Raw genomic sequence first — 16492 nt, forward strand, 5'->3', positions numbered from 1 at the left:
ACTTCCAGCACAATGTTAAATAGGGCATCCTTGTCTTTTTCCTGTTCTCAAGGGGAATGACAAACATCATTCTTAAAGGGGGCATATTAGACGCATCTCTTTAAAATCAGTAATAAGATAAGAAGTGTAGATTGTATTCTAAGGAGAGATGAAAATTTTCAAGCTGGGAAGGGACAAGTGTAAAATGGAATTTATAGAAAGACTTGAAGGTCAGGGCTGGAAGGACTCCTAGAGGTAGCCCATTTGGCTGTTTGTTTCTCCCAAGCTCTGGGTACTTTTAAAAGATCATGTCCACAATAAACTGCATTCTTAATTAATTCATTTATTTTTCTGACTTACTACTCAAACTCTTTCAGATCTGTCACAGTTTCTAACCTGCATGAACTACTCAGTATAAATAGGTTCTAACAACAGATACTAATAAATTGGTTTGATGTGATAGAGTGTGGCCTGGGTCAGAGGGGAGACCTAGTTTAGACAGGATGATCAAGGAAGGCTTTTCTGAGGAGGCAATATGTAAGCAGAGAGATATCTGAAGCTCTAGAGACAGAGTGTTCAAGCAGAGGGAAAAACAAGTGCAAAGGCCCTGAGGTGGGAATGAGTTTAGTATGTTTGAGAATCAACTGGCACATTGTCAGCGTGGGCAAGAGTGGTGGGAGATGAGATCAGAAAGGGGACAGGGCCCAGACTGTGAAGGCCTTGTTGCCAGGGCAGAAGTCCCCAAAGGGTTTCCAAGGCTGTAATCTTTATGGAAGCAGGCTGCCACATTATTCTCCCAAAGAGCTGCTGGTGAGTTCAAACTGCTGAACTTTCGTTTAAGCAACTAAACGCTTAACCATTGTGCTACCAGGGTTTCTATTATTGTGTGTCATCAAGTCAATTTCTACTCTTAGTGACCCTATATGACAGACTAGAGCTTCCCAATAGGATTTGGCTGTTTTATTTACTAGGCAAAGGCATTCGACTATAGATCATAACAAATTATGGATAACATTGCGAAGAATGAGAATTCCACTGTAATGTGCTTATGAGGAACCTGTACTTAGACCAAAAGGGAGTCGTTCAAACAGAACAAGGGATTACTGCATGGTTTAAAGTCAGGAAAGGTGTACATCAGGGTTTTATCCTTTCACCGTACTTATTCAATCTGTACTGAGCAAATAATCCAAGAAGCTGGACTATATGAAGAATGTGGCATGAGGATTGGAGGAAGACTTATTGACAATCTGCAATATGCTGATGACACAAACTTGCTTGCTGAAAGTGAAAAGAACTTGAAGCACTTACTAATAAAGATCAAAGATTCATATAGAAGGCTGGTGAATCCAGCCTTTGGTATGGATTACACCTCAACATAAAGAAAACAAAAACCCTCACAACTGGACCAATAAGCAACATCATGATAAATGGAGAAAAAATTGAAGTTGTCAAGGATTTCATTTTACTTGGATCCACAATCAACGCCCATGGAAGTAGCAGTCAAGAAACCAAACGATGCATTGCATTGGGCAGATCTGCTGCAAAAGACCTCTTTAAAGTGTTAAAAAGCAAAGATGTCACTTTAAGGACTAAGGTTCATCTGACCTAAGCCATAGTGTTTTCAGTCTCTCATATGCATGCAAAAGCTAAGCAACGAATAAGGAAGACTGAAGAAGAATTGACACCTTTGAATTATGGTGTTGTCAAAGAATATTGAATATACCATGGACTGCCAAAAGAACGAACAAATCTGTCTTGGAAGAAGTACAGCCAGAATGCTTCTTAGAAGCAAGGATGGCAAGACTATGTCTCACATACTTTGGACATGTTATCAGGAGGGATTAGTCCCTGGAAAAGGACATCATGCTTGGTAAAATAGAGGGTCAGCAACAAAGAGGAAGACCCTCGACGAGATGGAATGACACAGTGGCTTCAACAACGGGCTCGAGCATACCAACAATTGTGAAGATGGTGCAGGACTGGACAGTGTTTCATTCTGTTTGTACGTGGGGTCACTATGAGTCGGAACTGATTCTATGGCACCTAACATCAACAACAATCTTGGCATGAAGCCCTGATGGCGCAGTGGTTAAGAACTCAGCTGCTAACCAAAAGGTCGGTAGTTTGAATCTACCAGCTGCTCCTTGGAAACCCTATGGGGCAATTCTACTCTGTCCCATAGGGTCGCTATAAGTCAGAATCGACTCAACAGCAGCAGGTTTGGTTTTTGGTAATCTTTACGGAAGTAGATCGCCAGGTTTTTTCTCCAGTGGAGCCACTGGTGGAACTGCCAACCTTTTGGTTAGCAACATAGCACTTAACCACTGTGCCGCCAGGGTGCCTAGAGGGGTTCAAACTCAGCCTGATCCTCGGTAAAATGTGAGATTCCCTTTCGGCTTTGTGAGATATCAGAAATAGCTCGGGTACACACGTTAACTGCTACCATCACAGACTCCTAGGAGTCCAAGCACTCCCAGGAGCGGGAAGCCACTAATCAGAGCTTCTCACACTTTAATGATACAATGCAGATTCTGATTCTGTGGGCCTGAGGTGGCATGGAGATTCTGCATTTCCAACCAGATCCCAGGGTTACCAGATAAAATATGGGATGCCCAGTTAAATTTGAATTTCAGATAAACAACAAATAATTTTTCTACGTAGTTTTTCTTTTTAATTAAACATTTTATTTTGAGGTAATTGTAGCTTCAAATGCAATTTTTTCTTTTTTTATTGTGTTTTAGGTGAAGGTTTACAGAGCAAATTAGTTTCCTATTCAATAATTTATACACAGATTATTCAGTGACATTGGTTGCAATACCCGCGGTGTGTCAGTACTCTCCCCATTACCACCCTGAGTCCCATTTTTATTCCTCTGGTCTTCCTGCCCCTTCCTGTCTTCTCATATTTGCTTTTGGACAGATGTTGCCCTTTTGGTCTCATACAGATGATTGTTCTATGAAGCACTTTCCTCACAAGGGTTATTGTTTATTTTATAGGCCTATCTCTTATTCTCCCACACATCTGTCATTTTGTCCTACTGTGGGGGCTTGTGTGTTGCTGTGATGTTGGAAGCTATGTCACCAGTATTCAAATACCAGCAGGGTCACCCGTGGTGGACAGGTTTCAGCTGAGCTTCCAGACTAAGACTGGGAAGAAGGACCTGGCGCTCTACTTCTGAAAAGAATTAGCCAGTGAAAACCTTATAAATAGCAGCAGAAAATTGTCTGAGATAGTGCCGGAAGATGAGCTCCTCAGGTTGGGAAGGCACTCAAAATACTACTGGGGAAGAGCTGCCTCCTCGAAGTAGGGTCGACCTTACTGACATGAAGTCAAGCTTCCGGGACCTCCATTTGCTGATGTGGCATGACTGAAAATGAGAAGAAAGAGCTGCAAACATCCATTAATAATTAGAATACAGAATGTATGAAGTATGAATTTAGGAAAATTGGAAATCATCAAAAATGAAGTGGAACTCATAAACATCAATATCCTAGGCATTAGTGAGCTGAAATGGACTGGTATTGGCCATTTTGAATCGGATAGTCATATGGTCTACTGTGCCAGGAATGACAAACTGAAGAGGAATGGCGTTGTATTCATCGTCAAAAAGAACGTTTCAAGACCTATCCTAAACTACAACGCTGTCAGTGATAGGATAATATCCATATGCCTACAAGGAAAACCAGTTAATACGACCGTTATTCAAATTTCCGCACCAACCGCTAAGGCCAAAGATGAAGAAATTAAAGATGTTTACCAACTTCTGCAGTCTGAAATTGATCGAACATGCAATCAGGATGCTTTGATAATTACTGGTGATTGGATTGCAAAAGTTGGAAACAAAGAAGGATCAGTAGCTGGAAAATAATGGCGTTGGTGATAGAAACGATGCCAGAGATTGCATGACATAATTTTGCAAGACCAATGACTTCTTCATTGAAATACCATTTTTCACCAACATAAATGGCGACTATACATGTGGACCTCGCCAGATGGAATACACAGGAATCAAACCTACTACATATGTGGAAAGAAACGATGGAAAAGCTCAATATCATCAGTCAGAACAAGGCCAGGGGCAGACTGGGGAACAGACCATCAATTGCTCATATGCAAGTTCAAGTTGAAGCTGAAGAAAATTGCAACCTTGAGCATATCCCTCTTGAATTTAGAGACCTTCTCAAGAATAGATTTGACACATTAAACACTAATGACCAAAGACCAGACGAGTTATGGAATGACATCAAGGACATCAAGCATGAAGAAAGCAAGAGGTCGTTAAAAAGACAGGAAAGAAAAAAGAGACCAAAATGGATGTCAGAAGAGACTCTGAAACTTTCTCTTAAATGTTGAGTAGGGAAAGGGAAAGGAAGAAATGATGAAGTAAAACAGCCAAATAGAAGATTTCAAAGGGCAGTTTGAGAAGACAAAGTATTATAGTGACATGTGCAAAGAGCTGGAGATAGAAAACCAAAAGGAAGAACATGCTCGGCATTTCTCAGCTGAAAGAACTGAAAAAAAATCCAAGCCTCAAGTTGCAATATTGAAGGATTCTACAGGGAAAATATTAAACGATGCAGGAAGCATCAAAAAAAGATGGAAGGAATATGCAGAGGCACTATACCGAAAAGAAGTGGTCAACGTTCAACCATTTCAGGAGGTAGCATATGATCAGGAACCAGTGGTACTGAAGGAAGAAGTCCAAGCTGCACTGAAGGCACTGGCGAAAAAGAAGCCTCCAGGAGCTGACAGAACACCAACTGAGGTGTTTCAACAAATGGATGCAGTGCTGAAAGTGCTCACTTGTCTATGCCAAGAAATTTGGAAGACAGTTACCTGGCCAACTGACTGGAAGAGATCCATATTTATACCTATTCCCAAGAAAGGTGATCCAACAGAATGTGGAAATAATCAAACAATATCATTAACATCACATGCAAGTAAATTTTTGCTGAAGATCATTTAAAAGCAGCTGCAGCGGTATATTGACAAGGAACTACCAGAAATTCAAGCCAGATTCAGAAGAGAACATGGAAGAAGGGATATCATATGGATCCTGGCTGAAAGCAGAGAATACCAGAAAGATGTTTATCTGTGTTTTATTGACTATGCAAAGGCATTCGACTGTGTGGATCATAACAAATTATGGATAACATTGTGAAGAATGAGAATTCCAGAACACTTAAATGTACTCATGAACAGAACAAGGGAATACTCTGTAGTTTAAAGTCAGGAGAGGTGTGCATCAAGGTTTTATCCTTTCACCATACCTATTCAATCTGTATTCTGAGCAAATAATCCCAGAAACTGGACTGTATGAAGAATGGGGCATCAGGACTGGAGGAAGACTCATTAACAAATGACACAATGTTGCTTGCTGAAAGTGAAGAGAACTTGAAGCACTTGCTGATCAAATACTATAGCCTTCAGTATGGATTACACCTTAACATAAAACAAAAATCCTCACAATGGGACCAATAAGCAACATCATCATAAAAGGAGAAAAGATTAGAGTTATCAAGGATTTCATTTTACTTGGATCCACAGTCAACACCCATGGAAGCAACAGTCAAGAAATCAAAAGCCACATTGCATTGGGCAAATGTGCTGCAAAAGGCCTCTTTAAAGTGTTGAAAAGCAAAGATGTCACCTTGAAGACTAAGATGTGCCTGACTCAAGCCATGGTGTTTTCAATTGCCTCATACGCATATGAAAGCTGGACAAAGAATAAGAAAGACTGAAGAACTGATGCCTTTGAATTGTGGTGTTGGTGAAGAATATTGAATATACTGTGGACTGCCAAAAGAATGAACAAATCTGTCTTGGAAGAGGTACAACCAGAATGCTCCTTAGAAGCAAGGATGGGGAGACTACGTCTCACATTCTTTGGACATGTTGTCAGGAGGCATCAGTCCCTAGAGAAAGACATTATGCTAGGTGAAGTGGAGGGTCAGCAAAACAGAGGAAGACCCTCAGTGAGATGAGTTGACACAGTGGCTGCAACAGTGGGCTCAAGCATGGCGATGATTGTGAGAATGGCAAAGGACTGGGCAGTGTTTCGTTCTGTTGTATATAGGGTTGCTATGAGTCGGAACCAACTCGAAGGCACCTAACAACAACAACAGCAATCTATTATTTGGCTGAAAGGTGATCTCCTGGAATGGCTTCAGTTCCAAGTTAGAAGAGGGTCTAAGGGCCATAGTCTCAGGGTTCCTCCGGGCTCTCTTGGACCAGTAGATCTGGACTTTTTATGAATTTGAATTTTATTTTACATTTTTTTTCCCACTGTAACCAATACCTTCTATTGTGATCCTGATCAGAGTAGTGGGTACTGGTAGCCGGGCACCCTCTAGTTCTTCTGGTCTCAGGCTAGTGGAGGCTGTGTTTCCTGTGGTCCATTAGCCCTTTGGACTAATTGTTTCCTTGAGTCTTTGGTTTTCTTCACTCTCCTTCGCTCCAGACAGAAAGAGACCAATAGTTGTATCTTAGATGGCCGCTTGAAAGCTTTTAAGACCCAGACACTACTCTCCAAAGTAGGATGTAGAACACCGTCTTTATTAACTATGTTACGCCAATTGACCTAGATGTCCCCTGAGAAGATGTCCTTAGCCTTCAAGCCCAGTAACTCAGTCCCACAAGGTGTTTGGTTATGTCTAGGATGTTTCCATGACTGTGTACCCTGTGTGCTCTATTATATATATGAGTATACATGCAGCACATACAAATATGTCTGTAGAAATATCCACAGCCTAACCTATATATGCATGTGGTGTGCTCCCACATGCCCTCCTACATCTATTCAACACACATATCTACCTATGTGTCGACTCTTAAATCACTGTTGTTATTACTATTGTTGCAAGATTTTATATGTTATAGTATTTACTGTCACTGCCTTTTATTCCTGCGTATCTCTCAGTGTCTTCCCTTGCCTTAGTCATGTTGTGCTGACTTCCCCGATTTTGTGTACTGCCTTTCCCTTCACCAAAGTTAACGTGTTTACTCTCTAGTTAGTGATTCCCCCTCCCCCTCCTGCCCCCCAAACCATCAAAAAAAATATTTCTTTCTGTATGTAAACCTTTTCTTGACTATTTATAATAGTGGTCTCATACAATATTTGTCCTTTTGTGATTGATTTATTTCACTCAGCATAATGTCCTCCAGAGTCATCCATGTTGTGAGATGTTTCACAGATTCATCATTATACTTTATTGTTTCATAGTATTCCATTGTGTGTATGTACCACAGTTTGTTTATCCATTCATCTGTTGATGGGCACTTAGGTTGTTTCCATCTTTTGAATTGTGAATAGTGCTGCAGTGAATATGCGTGTGCATATGTCTATTCTTGTCACGGCTCTTATTTATCTAGGATCTATACCTAAGAGTGGGATTGCTGGATCATATGGTATTTATTTTTGACTTTTTAAGGAGACATCATACCATTTTCCATAGTGGCTGTACCATTTTACATACCCACCAGCAGTGTATAAGAGTTCCAATGTCCTCACAGCCTTGCCAGCATTTGTTGTTTTCTGTTTTTTTTTTTTGGATTAGTGCCATTATTGCCAGGGTGAGATGGTATCTCATTGTAGTTTTGATTTGCATCTCTCTAATGGTTAATGATCGCAACCATTTCTTCATGTGTTTTTTAGCTGCCTGAATGTCTTCTCTGGTGAAGTGTCTGTTCATGTCCTTTGCTCATTTTTTAATTGGGTTGCTTGTCTTTTTGATGTTGAGGTGTTGAAGTTTTCTATAAATTTTAGAGATTAGACCCTTGTTGGATATGTCATAGCCAGAAATTTTTTCCCAGGTTCTCTTTTTACTCTTTTGGTGAAGTCTTTTGATGAGCATAAATGTTTAATTTTTAGGATATCCCAGTTATCTAGTTTATCTTCTGCTGTTTGTGCATTTTTACTTATGTTTAGTATTCTATTTATGCCATATATTAGGGCCCCTAGTGTTGTCCCTATTTTTTCTTCCATGATCTTTATGGTTTTAGGTTTTATATTTAGATCTTTAATCCATTTTGAATTAGTTTTTGTGTATGGTGTGAGGTATGGATCTTGTTTCATTTTTCTGCAAATGGATGTCCAGTGTTACCGGCACCATTTGTTAAAGAGACTTTTCCTTACTCATTTAATGAACTTTGACACTTTGTCGAAGATCAGCTGTCCATAAGTGGATGGATTTACTTCTGGATTCTCAATTCTGTTCCGTTGGTCTATGTGTCTGTCGTTGTACCAGTATCAGGCTATTTTGACTTCCATGGCTGTGTAGTAGGTTCTGAGATCAGGGTTTGTGAGCAAATGCAGTTTTAAGAAATAACACAGAGAGATCCCTTGTGCCCTTTACTCAGTTTCCCCCAATAGTAAAACCAGTTGCTGTTGAGGCATTTCCTACTCATGGTGACCCCATGTGTGTCAGAGTAGAACTGTTCTTCATAAGGGTTCTCAATGACTAATTTTTTTTAAAGTAGATCACCAGGCCTTTCTTCCAAGGCACTTCTGAGTGGACTCGAATTTCCAACCTTTTGGTTAGCAGCTGACAACAGTAACCATTTGCACCACCTAGGGATACCCCCAGTGATAACATCTTGCAAAACTATAGTATAATGTCACGACCAGGATACTGACATTTGTTCAGTGAAGATACAGAACATTTTCATCACTGCAAGGACCCCTTGTGTTGTCCCCTCCCTTCGCTCCCACTACCTCCTAATCTCTCACAACCACTGTTCTGTTCTCCATTTCTATCCTTTTGCTATTTTAAGAATGTTATATAAGTGGAACCATACAGTCTGTAATCTTTTGGGATTAGTTTTTTCCATTCAGCATAATTCTCTGGCGATTCATCCAGGCTGTTGTGTTTATCAATAGTTCATTCCTTTTTATTGCTGAGTAGTATTCCATGGTGTCATGGATTGAATTGTGTCCCCCAAAAAATGTGGGTAGGAACTTGGCTAGGTCATGATTCCTAGTATTGTATGATTGTGTTATCTGATGTGATGTCCTTATGTGTTGTGAACTCTACCACTATGATGAGATTATATGTGATCTCCTCATGTGTTGTAAATTCTATCACTGTGATGAGGTTATACTGATGAGGTTGACAAGATCAGTGTCTTAACGCAACCTCTTTTGAGATATAAAAGAGAGAAGCGAGCAGAGACCCATGGGAACCTCATACCACCAAGAAAGCAGTGCTGGGAGCAGAGCGTGTCCTTTGGACCTGAGGTTCCTGTGCAGAGAAGCTCCCAGACCAAAGGAAGACTGATGACATGGACTTTCCTCCAGAGCCGATGGAGAAAGGGTTCCCCTGGAGCTGATGCCCTGAATTTGGACTTGTAGCCTACTGGACTGTGAGAGAATGGACTTTCTTTGTTGAAACCATCCCCTTGTGGTATTTCTGTTGGAGTAGCACTAGATGACTGAGACACATGGTATTGCTGCACCACGGTTTGTTTAACCATTCACTCACTGAAGAATATCCGAGTTGTTTCTAGTTTTTTGGCTATAAAAATCCACGTACAAGTCTTTGTGTGAACATGAGTCTTCATTTCTCCGGGATAAATGCCCAGAAGTTCAGTTGCTGGGTTGTATGGTAGTTGCATGTTTAGTTTTATAGAAAACTGCCAAGTAACGTTTTAGTATAAGTGTCTTAGTTACCTGGTGCCACTGTAACAGAAATACCATAAGTGGGTGGCTTGAAAAAGCAGAAATTTATTTGGTCACAGTTCTGGAGGCTAAAAGTTGAAATCAAAGTCTAGGCTGTGTGGTACCTTCCTTATCCATAGACCCAGGCTTTCCTCGGTTCCTCAGCTTGTAGATGATCCTTACATGGATCAGTTTTCCTTCTTTCTTGAATTGTGTATCTTTTTACAACTCAGAAGTGATTTGATTTAGAATCCACCTAGCTCGGGTATTGTCTAATTAAATAACAAAGAAAACCCTATTTCCAAACAGCATTATACCACAGGTATAGGGGTTAGGATTCCAATGCATATTTGGGGGGAGGGGACACAAGTCAACCCACAACAATAACTAAAATATTACATGGGAGATACTTATACTAAAAAAAAAAAAAAATTCCTTGTTTATCTGAGATTCAAATTTACTTGGAATCCTGTAATTTTATTCACTAAATCTGGCAACCCTACTCCCAGGTGATGCTGATGCTGCTGGTCCACAAACCACGCTTTGAGTGGCAAGACTATCATCTAGTTCATTTTTTATCATGAAGATAAAAACAGTATAATGAACTTTTACATACCCAACACTCAGATTCTTTAATTTTTTTTGCCCTGAAGTTTTTCAAAGCAAATCCTGGACATTTTGTCAGCTGGCCCCCACAAACTTCAGTACACAGCCCTAAAAAATAGGAACATCTTCTGACATAACCACAATGTCATCATCCCAACATCAGCAATAACTCCTTGTGTCATCTAATTCTCAGTTCTAGTTAAAATGGCCCCACTGCCTCAGAATGCCTTTTGTGGTTGGTATGTTTGAATCAAGCTCCAGACAAGGTCCACACATTGCACTTGGTTGATACGTCTCTTATGTAACCATGACCACTGTTCCTGAGGAGGAACATGAGCTGAGAGAGGGAAATGGACACAGGTGCTGGACAGAACAGTGGGGCCGTTTGTCACGTCGTAACCAGGGGTAGAGTGCTCACTCTACTGCCTTACAGGCACTGCCACATTGTGAAATGAGGGCACTGAGGCTCACTGAGATGACTTCCTGAGAGGAAGGGTGAGGACCCGAGTGGGAAGCCAGGCCTGGGTGTGGCCTTGGAGGCTCATTCTCTTTTAACACTGTGTTTTAACCGACCTACTGCTCCTGGGGTTGGCTCTGATCCACAGCAGCTCCTTGGCTACCAAGGATTATACCCCATGCCAGGCCCAGAGAGGTGTTCAGTAAACAAGTCATGTGTGAACGAAGGAGAGGACAGAATAACTAATTATTTAATAAGTGTTTAAAGGAATGTCAGAGGTGGAAGGTGCCTGGCATTGAACCCAGTGTCCCAGAAGTTGTTCTCCGAGGGGCCAGGCTGCCTGGCGGTGTCAGTTGCCCTGGCTGCAGTCGGAGTCCCCCACCACCACCTTGCATTTTATGGTCTACACATTATAACCCAGGGAGACCTTGGAGGGAGGCTGGAAGACGAGTTTCACAACCTGCACCCACAGCCTTGGCAATGGAGGACTGTGCTCAGGGAACAAAGGCGTGGTGGGAAGGTCTGGGGAGAGGCTGCCCTGAGCATCGGGATCAGATTCCTGATGCTGGGCTCCCACCTCTACCTGCAATAGAGCCACCCCCAAGGTGAGGAGGGTGGACTTTGCTGCGAGGTGTGGAGGGTAGGGAGGAACAAGGCAACACCTCTTGGGATGGGAGGGAACCAGGCCAACCCAGCAGGGGGGCCGTGAGCCTGAGGAGCTGGAGGGACACCATGGCCTTCAGGTGGCTGGGAGAGGGGAGAGGGGTGCGAGCCCTTCACTGCTCTGCTCTTAGAGTCCAGGCTGACCCTTCTCAAGCCTGTCTCTGACCACGTCACTCCCCTGCTCAAGCGCCTCCCAGGACTCCCCATCATCTGAAGATAAAGTCCCACCTTCCTCATCAAAGCCCTCCACCGCCCAGAGCCTTCCATAACACATAACTGTTCCCTCCACACTCAGATTCCCTTTTAGAAATGCAAGGTGTGGGTGTTTTGAAAGTCCCTTCCAGTCCTGTGGGCTTTTCAGCCTGGAAAAGAACAGACTCAAGGAATGGATTCTCTTCTTTCAGGTATCCGAGGGACTGGCCTGGGACAGAGGCGGCAGATGTGTCTATGGGACCTCAAAGGACAGAGCTAGGACTAGAAGTGGGGAGTGAAGGGACAAAAGGGGCCACACTGGTCTCAGAGTAAGAAATGTTTTCTCCAGTCAACAAGATCTAAAAGTGGAATAAACCACCGTGGGAGGAAATGAGCTCCCTGTCCCTAGAGGTAACTGAGCAGGGTTACCTCTAGCCCTAGGGTCAGATGCTATGGTAAACCCTCCTCATGTTCATTTGTGTGCTCATAATGAGAGGAGTGATGAATGACAGGAACAAATGGGGTGTGCATTTTTGGAAGTGTGTACATTCCTAGGATTAGGGAAGGTTCCTCCTCATCTCCCCCTTTGCGCAACTCCCAGTCTGCTTTGGGCAGCCCCCAGCCCTGCGTCTCACCTCCTCCAGCCAGAACATGGCTCGTCTGTCCATTTGTTCATTTCTTCATCTAGTCTAGCCATGAGCCCTGTGTAGGTGAGTGGCCTCCATGCCCACAGCCGCACCCCTCTTGCCTAGCCTCCTCTCCCATGGATCATTAGTCTACCTTCCCTACTGGCTGCTTCAGGATCCTCCCTACTTAAAATCTACAGATGTCCCTCCAGGAGCAGAGCCCAGCCTGCCTTTCTGACTTGAAATGCCTCCCCTACACCCCGGCCTGGTCACAGCCTCCCTCTCTTTAAGGCTCAATGCAAAGGTCTATTCCTCCAGGAAGCCTTCTGTGACTGACTTCCCAGGCTCTTTGCGCTTCTCTCTGAGTTCTGAGTATATTACATCCTGCCTCCTCCATGACACAAGAGGCTCCTGTAGGGTAGGGACTGTGACTAGCTAATCTCTGTCACCACCTGCGCGCAGAGTGCAGCCAGGCACGTAGTAGGCCCTCCATGAAAGACTTGCGTGATGCTAATAATACCTATGGCATGAGAACAGCAAGAAGCAGACCAGGCAGTGAGAGGAAGCGTTCCCAGTTCTCCTGGCTCTGCTGTGGACTGGCTCTGTCACCCTCAGTACACAATTGTCAACCTTTCTGACCCCAGCTTCTACACTTGTAAAATGGAGATTCTTGTACTACTTCCTGGGAGCCCTGGTGGCGCAGTTGTTGAGCGCTTGGCCACTAACTGAAAGGTCAGCGGTTTGAACCCACCAGCAGCTCCATGGGAGAAAGATGTGGCAGTCTGCTTCCGTAAAGATTTACAGCCTTGGGAATTCTATGGGGCAATTCTGCCTCTTCCTGCAGTGTCACTGAGTCAGAATCAGCTTGACAGCAGTGGGTTTGGTTTTGGCAGTGAGTTGTACTACTTCCTGGGATGACTCGTTGCTAAATCAAATATGAGCCAAGCACCAGGCCCAGGGCCTGGCACGTAAATGACTCCCTAATTATGGTTCATTGGGGGTTACGACAGTGGCCTTGCATCCTCTCCCATCCTGGCCGCTGAGGTCTGCCCCCGGAGCGTCCCCATCCCTCTTGGGTCCTACAGCCCTGTCCACACCCTCTGCCCCAGGACAGGCCCTCGGAGACTTGGAGGTTGCGCCTCTGCAGGTAGAGCAGCCTGGCTCCTGCACCCAAGCCAGGGCTCTGGGTGAGTCTGCGAGGGGAGCAGGTGTATCTCCTCTGATTTAGAGCCTATGTCCCCCATAAATCAGAGAGGCCTGTCCCCGGCTGACTGCAGGCATAATGGGCAAAGAGCTGTAAGTGATCCCCCGATTATAATGTCCCTGCCCTGACAGGGCTTTTAGTAGCCTGGTCAATAACCCGTCAGACTAGCTAATGTCTACTAATGCCGGTCCTCAGCGTAAAACCCTTTCAGACACAGAGCAATCTGCTGGCCCCTAGGGTAGACCAGCCATCCCTTGTTGACTGAGAAGGAGGAGAGGGTGCCTGTGGAAGGGGCTTTCGCTTCTGATAGGCCTGGGAGGAGCGCAGGCCAAGCTTAGCTCTGGAGGAGCGGCCCATCTGAGCCTTGCCTGGCCCTGAAGCGCCTTTCCTGAGTCTGTGGCTCCACAGAGCTGGGATGCAGGAGGTGGGAGGTGTGGGTCTGAACAGGGCTCCCTGGCAGTTTGTCCCCTGTCAGCCCAAGGCCAGCCTGACAATCAGCTCTTCAGCAAAGCAGAAACTGGGACATGGCCCTGGGCCAGGACGTAGAAATAAAGGCCCCAGAGCAATTGGGTGGCCCGTAGCAAAAGCCCCAGTACTGCTCATGCCCTTTGACCCAGGAAATGATCCAAGAGAAGGGGAAGGCTGTGTACAGGAAGGTAGGCAAAACACTGACTCAGAGAGACTGGTACTTCCTCAGAGCACAGTACACCCCAAACTCACACTTGGGAGGCCCAGCTTGGCTCAAGCCCAGCTCTGCCCCTCACACTGCCAGTAACCCTGGGTGAGTCGCTTCTGCAGTCTTGGGCTTCCTCAAATCAGGGCTCAGTGAGAGAGTGCTGTGATCCATGAATGATGCCTGCCACGGGTGCAGGATCAGAGAGTGTGGCTGTGCACTTACTTCCCCTGGTCTCTGAGAGCCCTTTAAACTCTGGAGTTTTACAACACATTTTTCATGGATCCTAGAAGGCCCCATCTTTTCAGAAAGTCTGTAGTTTTGTTTTTAAATATCATTTTTTATTGCAAAATTTATACATTTTTATGTAAAGTTTAGGAGATTTTTTTAAAAAAACCACAGAAGATGATAAAAAAAAACCTCTCATTTATTCACCGTGTATAGATAACTGTGAGTAACATGTTGGTACATTTCCTTCCAGTCTTTTTTTCTCAGTATCAATATGTAGATATATGTGTCTGTACACACTCACACACACATATACATATAGTAATGGCTACTATGTAGTGAGCGCTTACTGTAGGACATCACTGTTAGGCTTTTTATGTGTAGCATCTCATTTAGCCATCACAACAACTCTGCAAGGAAGAGACTTTTTTCATATTTCATATTTTATGGATAAAAAATAGACTTGCAGACTTTGAGCAGAGGCATAACATGCTCAGATTTTAATTCTTGAGCGCTCACTGTGAGGACAGCATGCAGGATGACCTGGAGGCTGGGCGAGAGGGCAGTGGCTGGAGCAACGGTCCCATGAGCTAGTGGTGGCACGGTGAGCAGGTGTTCTCGGAGTGGGCAGGGAGCGTACACCTCTCTTCCCAGTCTGGGGGCCTATTTTTTTTCAGCAGAATAATTTGAAAGAAATGGAATTTTTGCCGACCTCCTCACACATGACTAACAAAGGACGCATGTCCAAGTTCTTTTCCTTTCCTTCCTCTCTATTTGAAGGTGTATGCATGTTTATAATTCTTTTTCTGAACCATTTGAGCATAAGTTTCAAACATTGTGGCTGTTTATCCCTAAATACTTCAGAGTTTCCTAGAAAAAAGTATATAACCATAGTACATTATCAACTTCAGCGAATTTAACATTAATACAGTATTCTCATCTAATCTACCCTTCGTGTGCCAAGCTGTCAAATAGTGTCCTTTATAGCATTCTCCCTTCCTGTACAGGATTCAGTGTCGGTTCAGTCTTTAGGTCATCTACCAGTAATACGCTATTCCTGAGAGCAGAGAGCTGAATTGGGCAGAGAGTACTTCTGGAAGAGGAGCCTAAGACCACCTCTCTGTTTACAGAGATATTTGATTGCATGCATAAAACCCCATGAACCAGGGACTTGGGTTGTCTCCCTTTTCTGCTTTGCCAGAGGTGGCTGGGAAGCTCTTTTTCCACTCTCATTGCAGCTGCCCACCTCCCAGACTTCAAAGCAAGGTCAGAGACCACCCCTCCATCTTTGCTTAGTCATCACTGGGCACAGTCTTAGGGACATCACACAAAAGCGCAGTGGTCTCTGCAGAGTCAGGGAGGTGAGGAAGGAGAGGAGGCTGAGTGCTCCCTGAGTCCACCCTGTGCCTGAAAGTTCCCTTTAAAGGAATCCTGAGACTATTGATTCTGCGAGGTCAAGGACTGTGTCTTGCATTCACCTTGCACCCAGCACCTCGCCTAGGGCCTGTCCTGGAGGTATCTTGTAAATATTTTCTGGATGAATGATGTTGGCCAGTTCCCTCCTCGGCTATCTCTTTTGCTTAGAAATAAAAAGGGTCAGTGGAACATTCTGGTGGGTGGGCTCCAGACCCCAAGGCCAGGTGGTAGATGTGGGGTGACGCCTACGTTGGCAGGTAGAAGGCCTGGGTCCTGGTCCCTTTTCGCCAACGCCATGTGGTATGGCCTGGACAGATCACTTATAGCCTCAGTCTTGGGATCTGTAAAATGAGGGGCATGGACGCTAACAGCTCCAAGGTTCTGTGACTGAACAGAAGTGTCACTGCCCTGAGACTCCAGGAAATCCATATCTGTCAGTGGAGTTGGAAATCTCAGCTTCAGGGCTGTGTGGCATGGGCTTGGGGACCTGTGTGGCCCTCCCAGCACCTATACGGGAATTTTCAGCAGGGAAGGAGAAAAGGAAGGGAGATGCTCTTTTTTCCAACTGAGAGATAATTCACAGCCCATAAAATCACCATTTCGAAGTGTACAATTCAGTGGTTTTTAGTGTATTTACAAGATTGTGCAATCATCACCACTATTTAATTCCAGAACATCTTCATGACCCTAAAAAGGAAACCCCACACCAATTGAGCAGTCACTCCTCATTGCCCCTTCCCCCAGTTCCTGGCAATGACTAATCCACATTCTGTTTCTATGGATTTGCCTAATC

General features: G+C 44.1%; 1 protein-coding gene across 1 annotated transcript in view; it reads left to right on the forward strand.

Annotated features, from left to right (window-relative positions):
• CORO2A (coronin 2A) overlaps positions 1 to 16492 on the forward strand; it is a 73140-nt gene that overhangs the window by 38434 nt on the left and 18214 nt on the right. The gene's annotated exons all lie outside the window — the stretch shown is intronic.

The sequence above is a fragment of the Trichechus manatus genome, unplaced genomic scaffold, assembly GCF_000243295.1.
Source record: "Trichechus manatus latirostris isolate Lorelei unplaced genomic scaffold, TriManLat1.0 scaffold00016, whole genome shotgun sequence".
Taxonomy (NCBI): domain Eukaryota; kingdom Metazoa; phylum Chordata; class Mammalia; order Sirenia; family Trichechidae; genus Trichechus; species Trichechus manatus.